This window comes from Myotis daubentonii, chromosome 11, assembly GCF_963259705.1.
Source record: "Myotis daubentonii chromosome 11, mMyoDau2.1, whole genome shotgun sequence".
Lineage (NCBI taxonomy): Eukaryota > Metazoa > Chordata > Mammalia > Chiroptera > Vespertilionidae > Myotis > Myotis daubentonii.
Genome location: NC_081850.1, coordinates 68,294,762 through 68,307,546, shown reverse-complemented (window position 1 = coordinate 68,307,546; position 12,785 = coordinate 68,294,762).

The following is a 12,785-nucleotide window of genomic DNA, read 5'->3' as shown; positions in this document are numbered from 1 at the left end:
TCACCCTGTTAATGGGAAGAGCCCTAGACCAGCAGTCAGGAGACTCCGTTCTGCTCCTGGCTCTGCCAGTCATTTGCTCTGTGACTTTCAGTCAGCACCTTCCTCTGTCTCAGCCTCAGTGTCTTATCTATAAAATAAGGCTGTTGGATTCAATACTTCTCGGCCTCTTCTGCTCTGGCATTTTGAGATCTATTATCCTAAGGAGAAAAACTCACTCTAATGACCTTCCTTGGAAAAGCAATGTCCTTCTCTGAGCTCCCTGGAGAGAATGGGTGTGTATGTGTTGTCTTTTCTGAGAAATGCAATTTATAATCATTAACAAAAATGGATGAATCTGCCATCAGCCTTCTCGCCTTTTCCTGGATTTCCAAATTATTCTGAATAATTAAAATGAGATGAAACTATCCTAATATCGCCAATGAGTTCTCTTTTGAGATGAACGCATTGTAGGCTTTGTACTCCAAATAGCTAAGCACCCCCCCCCCTCTTTTAACCAAACTGATTTAACTGACCAAAGCTTGATTTGTGGTGGTTGTTGCTGTCATTCCCCTACAGAGAGTGACAGCTAACAATATGAAGGAAATGATAAGGAAAGGGGGAAATCTCAAAGACTAACAAAATGAAAAAGAAAAGAAAAAAAGCAATAACTGCCTAGAGACATGCGGAATGGTCATTCTGAAGCTTACTGCAAGGTTCTTTCGCTCCAAAAAGCAGCTCCACTGTGACTGGAGTCCATTTACTAATTGTGTAACACCGGGCGCTGTCCTGCTCCCATTACAGGAAAGTCCCTCTTATCTGTTGAGATCAGGATCTGTAATTGTAGGTTAATGGAAGGCAGAGGAAGCGGAGAGCACTGGAGTATTCAAGAACAGTCTACTAGCTTGGGGTGGGGGAGGGAGGGAGCCTCACTTGCAGGGGCCCTAGTCAAATCTTCAAGGAAAATGGACAGCATTGGTTAATCCAGAGAACTGACGAGTTCAGAAGTCAAGGATGAGAGTGTTTAAGTAATTAGAAAATACAGAAAAACGTACAAAGATCATTGTCTAAATCCACTCAGAGACAGTTAGCATTTTTATATAAGTACTTAGAGACCTTTCTCTTCACAAATATTTTCAATATGTAATTCACAAATATTGCATATCTAAATATAGTTTATATGTTAGTAATATAACCTATGTAAAGAGGTTATACAAATACATCACTGTATAGCCCGAATTTCACTTAATATGTCACAAGCATCCATTAAGAGTCATAAATATAAATACCTATCATTCTTTTATTAGCAATTTCATTTCCTTATTTCAAAACCCCAGTTATTCACAAAATGCCATCTATGACACACTTCTGTCAAATATTTTGGGGGGGGAAAAGACAAAAAAATTCCACTTTGTTTTGGAACTTCCAGATACCGACAGCTAAGGATGTTCCTTGCTTGTTGGAGATCATGTGTAGGCGTGTCCCAATCCATTCAGAGAAAATTCCCCTTCCCATTTATAAATAGCATGGCACTTTGAGTCTAGGGTGGTTAAGAACAAAATTTAGGATAATTTTCAACAATACTACAAATTCTAACAAATAATCAGTCACACAATTTTGCTAAAAGGCCACTGCTGCCCCTATATTGCTAAAAACTTTATTGAGATAATATTCACATTTTTTACTTAAAATGCAGTGTTTTTTAGGATATTCAGTGTTGTGCAACCATCATCATGATCAATTTTAGAACATTTTCATCACCTCCAACCACCCAACTTACCGAGGAACTGCCAGAGTGTTTTCTTAAATGATTGTACCATTTTACATTTCCAACAACCGCTTGTGAGTGTTCCACTGTATCCACATTCTTCTCAATATTTGTTACCTTCTCTTTGAATCCTTTCAACATTAAATATGCTGTTAGCTGTGGGGTTCTTTGTAGGTGCCCTTTATCAGATTGAGGAATTATTTCTAGCTGGTTGTACTTTTATCATGAAAGACTATTGTATTTTTGTCAAATGCTTTTTCCGTGTCTACTGATATTATCCCATGGTTTTATTAGTCCTTTATCCTATTAATAGGGCATATTGATTTGGTTTATTCTCATGTGTTGAACCAATCTTGCATTCCTGAGATGAATCCTACTTGGTCATGGTGAATAAACAATTTATATCATGTTTGCTAGTATTTTTAAAAGGATATCTGTATCTATATTCATAAGGGATATTGGTAGCTTTGTTTCCTTGTGACATATTTTTTCTAATTTTGGTATCAGAATAATACTGGCCTTACAGAATGAGTTAGGTAGCACTTCCTCCCCTTATATTTTTGGGAAGCTTTGTAAAGAATTGATGTTATATATTTTTTAAAGGAAATGAAAAAATATATAAAATAATTTTTTTGTTTGTTTGCTAATATTCACTAGTGAATCAAGTCCTGGGCTTTTCTTTTAGGTGCTTCTATTATTATTATTAATTTGATATCTCATTATTCAGGTTTTCAATTTCTTCTTGAATCAGTTTTGGTAGCTTATGTCTTTTAGGAATTTGTTCATTTATTATAGGTTATTAATGTGTGGCATACAGCTATTCATAGTATTTCCTTACAATCCTCTTTACATCTGTAAGGTAAGTAGTTATGCTCCTTTTTTCATTCCTAATATAATTATTATTTTTTTAATGCTCACCCAAGGGGGGAGGAGAGAAAGAGAGAGGGAGAGAGAGAAGAAACATTGACCAGTTGCCTTCTGCACATGCCCCTACCGGGAATTGAACCACAATCCAGGTATGTACCCTGACCAGGAATTGAACTGACAACCTCTTGGTGCACAGGATGATGCTCAACCAACTGAGCCACTCTGGCCGAGCCCATTTTTATTGACTTGAGTCTTCTCTATTTATTTCTTGGCCAGTCTAAAAATTTGTCAATTTTGCTGATCTTCTCTAAGAACAAAGTTTTGGTTTCATTTTCTGTATTTTCTATTCTTTATGTTTTTTTCCTCTCTCTCATCTTTATTATTTCCCTTCCTTCTGCTCACTATGGATCTAGGTTTTTTGTTTTTGTTTTTTTTTTCCCCCAGGGTGTTAAGATAAAAAGTTAGGTTACTTCTTGCCCCTACATTTTGATGGAGTGCCGACTCAAAAACAATGGTCATAAATAGTAAGAGCAACTATTTATTGTCGACTGTGTTAGCTATTTGTATACATCATTGCTAGACTTCATAACAGAGCTGCACCCTTATCCCTCTTTACAAATAAGAAAAGTGGGTTCTAAGGAACAAACTGAGTTGCCCATGACTCCACAGCAGAGCCAGTAATTATATCCAGTTCTATATGGCTCAAAATTGGTGCTGTTTCTTCCCCACAAAGAGGAAGAACAAAGCCTGAAATTGGGGGTCATTATACCCGAGTTCATTTCCACTGAAAGCACCAACATAAATCCTGCCTGAAACTCAATTTCCCCAATTCTCTGCAGAGTCAGCGCCTTCTCATTCGTTGGGTCTTAGCTTCAGCATCACTTCTTCTGAGAGTTTCTCTGACCACTCTTTCGAAAAGAGGTCCATCTGATCAACCTATTCCTCAGAATTCTACGCATTCCCTTTGTTCATTTATTACATTTGTTACTGTGCTGCCCTTCACTTGTTTATTTATAAATTTTGTTTTCCTATCTTGCTTTTGGGCTTTTCCCCCATTAAATCTTAACTCCATGAGGTCATTGTCTTGTTCATTGTTTTTTCTCAGCTTCTATAGAGACCCTGGTTCATAAAACATGTTCAAAAAATATGTGTGAATTGAATGAATTGGTAAGATAAGAGGTAACTAAAGTCTGCTCAGATACAAAGTCATGGAATTCTCTTGTTTTCTGGGGTAAAATTTCACTCAGAAAAAATCAAGAAGAAAGTGAGAACTCTTACAGAACTCAACTTCCAGGCCTCACAGGAACCAGAACCTCATTGGGTATCTGAGCCCCCTCTCCCCTTCTCCCTCTCCCCTCTCCACCACCCTCTCCCCTCTCTCCTTGGCCTCCCATCTCTGCTTCTGTCTTTATGTCTTCTAGTCTCTGTCTAAGGACCAGCTTCTTCATTTTAACCATAGTCCACCTGGCTGTTCCTAAACAGTTGTTTTAGCCCTTTAGATAACTGGCTCTTATAGCTCCAGTGCCCACAGTTAACTGAGTCCCCTTTTCAAGTACTGATTTCAAATTTCTGAGAGATATAGCCTGATTGGCCCAGTGGGTCAGTGGTGCTTCTCTGGGCCAATCAGTTAAGATCAACAGGTTGGGGTATATAGTACACAGACAGGTCCTTTCTCTGCTGTGGGGCTATATATAACTGGGGTTTAGAAGATGATTGGCAGGTCTATTACAAATTTAAAATTCTGTATTTAACATTTAAATTTTGTATCTATGTCCAAATCACATGGATAGTGAGTGAGACTAAACCCAGGTTGTTTTACTCCCAATACACATAGTTATTTTAGACAAAGATTTAAGATATCCTGCCCTGGGCCCACAAAGTAGAAACCCTTTTGTACTAGTAAAGACCCTTGCGTTTCACGGGCTGTGCATCTGGCTACAATCCACTCCTGGGACATTCAGCCTAGAGAGGAGAGGGCCTTCGAACTCCTGCTGTGAGGAAATTGCATTATTGGATTTTTAAATAAACAATTGGCCAGAATATCTAACAGCCTTTCCTGCAGACCTTGACAGGTTTATTATTATTTTTTTAAAATTAGAAATCCTGGCCTGAGGCGAAATGAAAATGTCTTCAGAATTGCAATCAGTGCTCATGTTTCAGATTTGAAATGCACGTTAGCAACTGAAGTTTCCTGCGACCCGATCTTGTGACTCCATGCAGGGAACTGCTGACTTCGGTGAATGAAGGTGTTCTTGATGGGCACTGTCCTTGGTCATCACGAGGGGGCAAGGAAGACTCCCAATTACGTGATGTGGGAGGCCATTTTCCTCCTTCTTTCCCACATCTGAAAGCCATCAGTCAAACTACATGTGGGACTGAGAAAACAAAGGCCTCACGCAAGACCCAGAACAGTGTATATGGTCCTTGTACAATAACAGCCCTAACTCAGAAGAGATTATGACTGTGCACACACACTCCTACCAATTTGACCAAGAAATGTCAATACCGAGGCAGCATCTTCAGGAAATGCATGAATTGGGGGTCCAGTTTAAATTTCCAAATACAATGAATTGCTAGATGAAAAGGCTTTGAGCCTCCATTAAAACAGCAGGCACATACAATGATACTGTGCCGGGAATTTTCACAAAACTGTTTGGATTTCACACAGGTACCTCTAGAAGGCAATGCCTCAGGGCTTGAACTAACAAATGATTATCTTCCAATGTAAGAGGGTAAATAAAACCTAATTCATGTATTTACTTTATTTACTTGTTTATTAATACTACCCTGACTCCACAAGGATTAATGAAGAATTCAGAAAAGTGTTGTTGTTGTTGTTGTTTTAGTAAATCTTTATTGTTCAGATTATTACATTTGTTCCTCTTTTTTCCCCCCCCCATAGCTCCCCCCACCCAGTTCCCACCCCACCCTCTGCCCTTACCCCCGCACTGTCCTCATCCCTAGGTGCACAATTTTTGTCCAGTCTCTTCCCGCATCTCCCACACCCCTTTGCCCACCAAGAATAGTGAGTCCATTCCCTTTCTATGTCCCTGATTCTATTATAATCACCAGTTCATTCTGTTCATCAGATTATTTATTCACTTGATTCTTAGATTCACTTGTTGATAGATGCATATTTGTTGTTCATAATTTGTATCTTTACCTTTTTCTTCTTCTTCCTCTTCTTAAAGGATACCTTTCAGCATTTCACATAATGCTGGTTTGGTGGTGATGAACTCCTTTAGCTTTTCCTTATCTGTGAAGCTCTTTATCTGACCTTCAATTCTGAATGATAGCTTTGCTGGGTAAAGTAATCTTGGTTGTAGGTTCTTGGCATTCATCACTTTGAATATTTCTTGCCACTCCCTTCTGGCCTGCAAAGTTTCTGTTGAGAAATCAGCTGACAGTCGTATGGGTATTCCCTTGTAGGTAACTGAGTTTCTTTCTCTTGCTGCTTTTAAGATTCTCTCTTTGTCTTTTGCTCTTGGCATTTTAATTATGATGTGTCTTGGTGTGGTCCTCTTTGGATTCCTTTTGTTTGGGGTTCTCTGCGCTTCCTGGACCTGTGAGTCTATTTCTTTCACCTGGTAGGGGAAGTTTTCTGTCATTATTTCTTCAAATAGGTTTTCAATATCTTGGTCTCTCTCATCTTCTGGCACCCCTATAATTCTGATGTTGGTACGCTTGAAGCTGTCCCAGAGGCTCCTTACACTATCCTCGTATTTTCGGATTCTTTTTTCATTTTGCTTTTCCAGTTGGGTGTTTTTTGCTTCTTCGCATTTCAAATCTTTGCCTTGATTCTTGCGCTCCTCTGGTCTGCTGTTGGGAGTCTGTATAATATTCGTTATTTCAGTCCATGCATGCTTAATTTCTAGTTGGTTCTTTATCACAACATTGAGGGTCTCATTAGATTTCTTGAGGATCTCAACAACTTTATCGGTGGCTTCTAGACAGTACTTGAGAGACCTTAAAAGTGTGGTTCTGAACTCAATATCCTCCATTGACAGTTTTGTCCTGTTTCTTTGTCTCCGCATTTTTTATGCTTTCTTGGTGCACCCCCTAGTGGTCTTTGTGCGCAGTCTTGTTGTAGTTAAGCCTTGATTGTTGTAGTTAATACTAGGGGGATTTGACATCCAGGCCAACTGGCTGTGAGAATCAGCTGTGTCTGCAGTGGGAAAACTTCTGTCCTTTAGGGAGGTGCTAATCTAGCCTTTGCCTGAGGCTATCTGGCAAATGACTCTGCGCAGGGCTTGGGCAGGGCGGGTCGCACGGGATCAACAGAGCGGGTAGAGGGAGCAGTTATGGCTGCTCTCAGTCCCGTCCCCAGAGGCTCTGCCTCTCAGAGTCCCAGCAACTGCTGCAAACCTCAGAGAGAAAGCTGCCCTCGTGTTCCGACCGATGCCAGACAGTCCCACTTCTCCCGTTTGAGTCTGGGTCCCTAGAGACTCACCCAGAACTGGATCTCAGAATCTGAGACTCCCTCCCGATTGAAAACGACAACCATGCCCTCAGCTACCAGCCCGCTCCGCGCGTATCTCCGCACCTTTGTATTTTCCGCACTGCGCCTCCTCTGAGTCTCCTATGCTGTTCTCTTTCCTTCTAGTTGAAGAATTTCCCCTCAGCCAGTCTTCCTGTGGTTGTGGGTGATGTCCGTCCCGTCTTTTAGTTGTATTTGTGAAGTGGTTATTCGAGGCAGCTAACTCTGGTGTTTACCTATGCCACCATCTTGGTTTTCTCCCTGTTGTTTTTTTTTTAATTTCCCTAGTAGAAATTCAGTTTTACACCTAAGCTTAATTCAGAATGGTAAAACAAAGTGGAGATTTCTGAGGTCCCTCTCCGTACACACCCCTCCCAAACTTCATTACAGTACATGTTTGAAAGCAAAACTCATGAGAGAAGCAACTGACCTGAATTCTCCCAATTAGTAAAAACCGGAATTAATACTTGCACTCCAGTCCTCTAACTCCAAACCTAGACCTCTTCTCATGGTCTCTGCCACCTCTGGTTCAAATAACTCCAACTCAACAAACCACACATCTGCTCAGGGCCAGGCCCTGGGCTGGAATCGAGCCTGGAATCAAACAGGCAAATGAAACAGGGCTCTGGCTGTCAGGAGGCCATGGTCCAGTGAAGAAACGAACCGAGATGTACTCCCGGTCTCATTGAAGCAATGGCTATGACAGCAATTGAAAGAGTTATCAAGGAATCACTTCTCCAAAGGCTGCTGATTCCCAAGAGTATTTTTGCCAGGTAATTTCACTCAAAATTTCAAGAAGCAGATCATTCTTATACTTTAGAAGCTGCTCCAAGGGTAGAGAAGTCGAACGGTTCTTTCATTCATGGTCTGAAATCAGCAAAACTTGCCCCAAACAGGATTCACAGACTTCAGAGGCAATGTTCCTACCACAGGGCCCAGCCCCCACCTTGGCAGCGCTGCCTGGACCAGGTAAGGGCCCCTGAACCAAAGTCAGCAAACCCACTGGCTGGCCAGCAGCTAACAGTTTCTCTTGTGAGCTGCTGGAAACAGAATTGGCGAGAACACGGGTCCATATTCCACGTCGGTACTAGGACAGTTTAGACATGTAGGTGCATCTGCCAGTCAAGAAAGTTTTCTAAGAAAGAGGATGAGAGACAAGGAGAAATCAGAGGCTCAAGAAGCCGAGGGAGGCAAATATCATGTAACTCTGAAGAGACAGCGAGAGTGGCTTTGGTTTCCATAGGTTGCCTAGCTCCAGTTCCCATGAGACCACGCTGTAGGCTTGTTTCCATGGTGTTGCCTGGTCTGTCCTTTCAGTAACAGCCTCTACCACCCCCATCAGATGCATTCACTTCCCCTGTGCTGTACGGGGTCAGTTTCCAGTCTCTGCATAAAGATAGCCTTGCTAGAATAATAATGGCTTAAAACAAAGAGACAAAATTATCATTATTTGCAAAAAATACCTAGAACACTCAAGAGAATCAACTATTAAAATTAATAGGAAGGGGCAGTCTAGAAGAGGTCAATGGTGGGGGGGGAGGGGAACATCTGTAATACTTTCAACAATAAAGATCTTTAAAAATGAAAAAAAAAAAAAACCAATAGGAAAGCTCAGCAAAGAGACTGATTATGGGGTAAATATACCAAAATAATAGTGTTTTTCTTTACTGGCCTTAAGTACTTGTAAATATGATTTTTAACTTATTCACAACAACAACAGAAAATCTAAAGTGCCTATAAGTAGCTTCAGCAAGAAATATACAAGGTGCTTATGAAGAAACCACAAAACTTTACTGTGAGATGTAAAAAGCACTTGACTAAACAGGAAGATGAACAGCATTTCTAGACAGAAGGGTCAATAATGTAAAGAGATCAGTTTTTCCTGAATTAACATACAAGTTTATCATATTTTCCAATCAAAATGTTGACCAGGTTTTTGGAAACATAACAAGATGATTCTGAAGATCATCTGCAATCGTGACAGGTAAAAGGAGGTAGGCCAGTTTTGGAAAATAAGAATTATTAGGAAGATTTACCCTCCTATAGTGCACAGCAAACATAATAAAAATGTTACAGTTTTGGCATAAAAAGACATGTCAATGGACAAATATAGGAGTGGGTCTACATACACACACACTCAGAAATGTAATAGATCATTAAAATGTCTCACAAATTTGTGGGGCAAAATTACTTTTAATGCATGGTTATGGGGCCCTTTTACAAGGGAGTAAAAGTCTTGGAGTACAGAGAAGCATTCACCCATCCTATCTACATTAAAGTTACAGATTTATAAAATAATTAAATATTTTAAAATGTTAAAAACAAAAATTATTAACTAAGGAGGTAAAAGACCTGTACTCAGAAAACTACAGGACACTGAAAAAAGAGAAAGAGGAAGACATAAACAGATGGAAGAACAAACCGTGTTCATGGATTGGTAGAATCAACATCATCAAGATATCCATACTACACAAAGCAATCTATAGATTCAATGTATTTCCCATTAAAATACCAACAGCATATTTCACAGATCTAGAACAAACTCTCCAAAAAGTCATCTGGAATAAAAAAAGACCCCGAATAGCTGCAGCTATCCTGATAAAGAAGAACAAAGTAGGAGGGATCTCAATACCAGATATCAAGCTGTATTATAAGGCCACTGTTCTCAAAATTGCGTGGTACTGGCACAAGAATAGACATATAGACCAATGGAATAGAATAGAGAGCCCAGAAATTGACCCAAACCACTATGCTCAATTAATATTTGACAAAGGAGGCAAGAACATACAATGGAGTCAAGATAGTCTCTTCAATAAACGGTGCTGGGAAAATTGGACAGATACATACAAAATATCAAACTAGACCACCAACTTACACCATACACAAAAATAAACTCAAAATGGATAAAGGACTTAAACATAAGATGGGAAACCATAAAAAACACTAGAAGAATCCACAGGCAGCAAAATCTCAGACATATTCCCAAGCAATATCTTCACCGACATAGCTCCTAGGGCATTGGAAACTGAAGAGAAAATAAACAAATGGGACTACATCAAAATAAAAAAACTTCTGTACAGCAAAAGAAACTATCAACAAAACAACAAGGAAGCCTACCGCAATGGGAGAACATATTTGCCAATGTTATCACCAATAAGGGTTTAATCTCCAACATTTACAGGGAACTCATACAACTTAACAAAAGGAAGATAAACAACCCAATCAAAAAATGGCCAATGGACCAAAATAGATACTTTTGAAAGAGGACATAAGGAAGGCCAAGAGACATATGAAAACATGCTCAAAGTCACTAATCATCCGAGAGATGCAAATCAAAAGGACAATGCGATACCATCTCACAGAATGACAAATGCTGTCGAGGATGCGGTGAAAAAGGAACCCTCGTGCACTGCTGGTGGGAATGCAGACTGGTACAGCCACTGTGGAGAACAGTATGGAGTTTCCTCAAAAAATAAAAATGGAACTCCCATTTGACCCAGTGATCCCACTTCTAGGAATATACCCCAAGAAATCAGAAACACCAATCATAAAGAATATATGCACCCCTATGTTCATAGCAGCACAATTTATAATAGCTAAGATTTGGAAACAGCTTAAGTGCCCATGAGCAGATGAGTGGATTAGAAAACTGTGGTACATCTACACAATGGAATACTACGCTGCGGTAAAAAAGAAGGAATTCTTACCATTTGCAACAGCATGGATGGAACTGGAGAGCATTATGCTAAGCGAAATAAGCCAGTCAGAGAAAGATAAATATCACGTGATCTCACTCATTTATGGAATATAATGAACAACATAAACCGATGAACAAAAACAGATCCAGAGACATAGATGCATCGATCAGATGCTCAAACCTCAGAGAGAAGGTAGGTGAGGGTGGGGTTAAGGGGGAGAGATCAACCAAAGGACTTTGCATGCATATAAGCCTAACCAATGCACACAGACACCAGGGGGGTGAGGGCATGAGTGGCGGGGGGAGGGGGGGCAGTGAGGGGACAATGGGGGGATAAGGACACATATGTAATATCTCAATCAATAAAGAGAGAGAAAAATTAAATAATAGTGAGAATTAATCAATATGAAGGGCAAAGGGAAAGAGGATATTTTAACTTAAAAAGGGAAGAAATTACCCACGAGAATAAAAATTAGATGTTATGTAAAAATATAAAATAATCTGGACTTAAACAGTAATGACAAAAATGAAATTCCAGGGGGCAAACTGGAAAATTTTTATACAAACATAACAGAATAAGAGCTATCCATAAGCCATAAAGGAAACTGATAGAGAACTTTCAGATTCCAATTGAAAACTGGCCATAAAATGTCACAAGAGGCTTTTCATGAAAAGGAAATATAAATACTAAATAAACATGATTTAAAAAGGCAACCTCAGTAGCAATTAAGTAATGCAACTTAAAACAATGAGCTATTATCCTCACCTCTCAAATCAGCAAAATGAGGGAACAAAATTCTCCTTTAAATGGGAACCTCACGTAAGATAAGCAACCTCTCTGCTACTGGGAACATAAATATGTATTTTTTGAGAGAGCAATTCAAGCATTGTACCCAGAGTTAAATATATTGAAGTATTTTAAAGCAGTATTCCCATTTATAAGATCCAAAGAAGCTAATTTGCACCCCAGACTAAAAATACACTGAGATATACATTGCGGAGACTTATGTGTGCACATGTGACTAATAGCATAATTAGAAGCAAAAATACACTCAGAAAGAAAGAACTGATTAAAATTGTGGTACATTCCGTATGACGGAAATTAATGTAGGCATTGCAAATGAGACTTGGGGAGGATTTTTCTTTTTTAAAAGGTCTTTATTAATATCACATTTTCAAAAATAGACAACAGCCCTCCATGTAAGTTATGATCTCAACTTAGTTGACACACACACAGAGCAAAACACTCCGAACATGGAACCACTGTCAGTGATTTCATCTGGGAGACAGAATCACTGAGGAATCTCGAAATTTTTAAAGTCCTTTTCTCCATTTTTTTAAGTATATGTGCAAAGATATACATATTGCTTTTATAATCAGGAGCAAGAAAGAGAGAGGAAAGTGGGAAAATCCTCTGACTATATGAAATAAGAGCTGTGATACAGGCCCTTGCTTCAAGACACCAGATCTTTCTGAAGGGGTCAAGGAGGAAACACTCCAATTGGAGCTCCCGGAAGTGGGTTCTGAGGGAAGGTCATGGAAGGGCATTCCTGGTGGCACCAACTTCCACAAGAGGAGATGTGAGAAACACCAATTTAGGGTTAAACACTACTGTGAGAGATGCAAAGGGCGAAATTATCATCTGTTTAGGGGGGAAAAAGCATGAAAAAAATTGGTAGTTTATGCTAAAAGAGAGATGATAATTAAGTAGTAAACAATGAGATGTGGGGATAGATTCTGGGGTGAGGGAGAAACAAGGCAAACAGAACTCAGAGGAAACACCATTGGCTCCCAGTTGCGTCCTCTCCTCCAGCCTTCTAACCTATCCGTCCATGCAATCCTCTCCATGTGTTCATTCACTCCATGCATTCAAGTTGTCTGACCCTTTCTCCCATTTTGCCACATTTCTCACTCTCCACGAGCCATTTCAGAAGGACAGAAAGAGAATCATGGCCTGTTCAACGCTGGTGAACTCTGGGGCCACTGATTTTCTCAGCGGG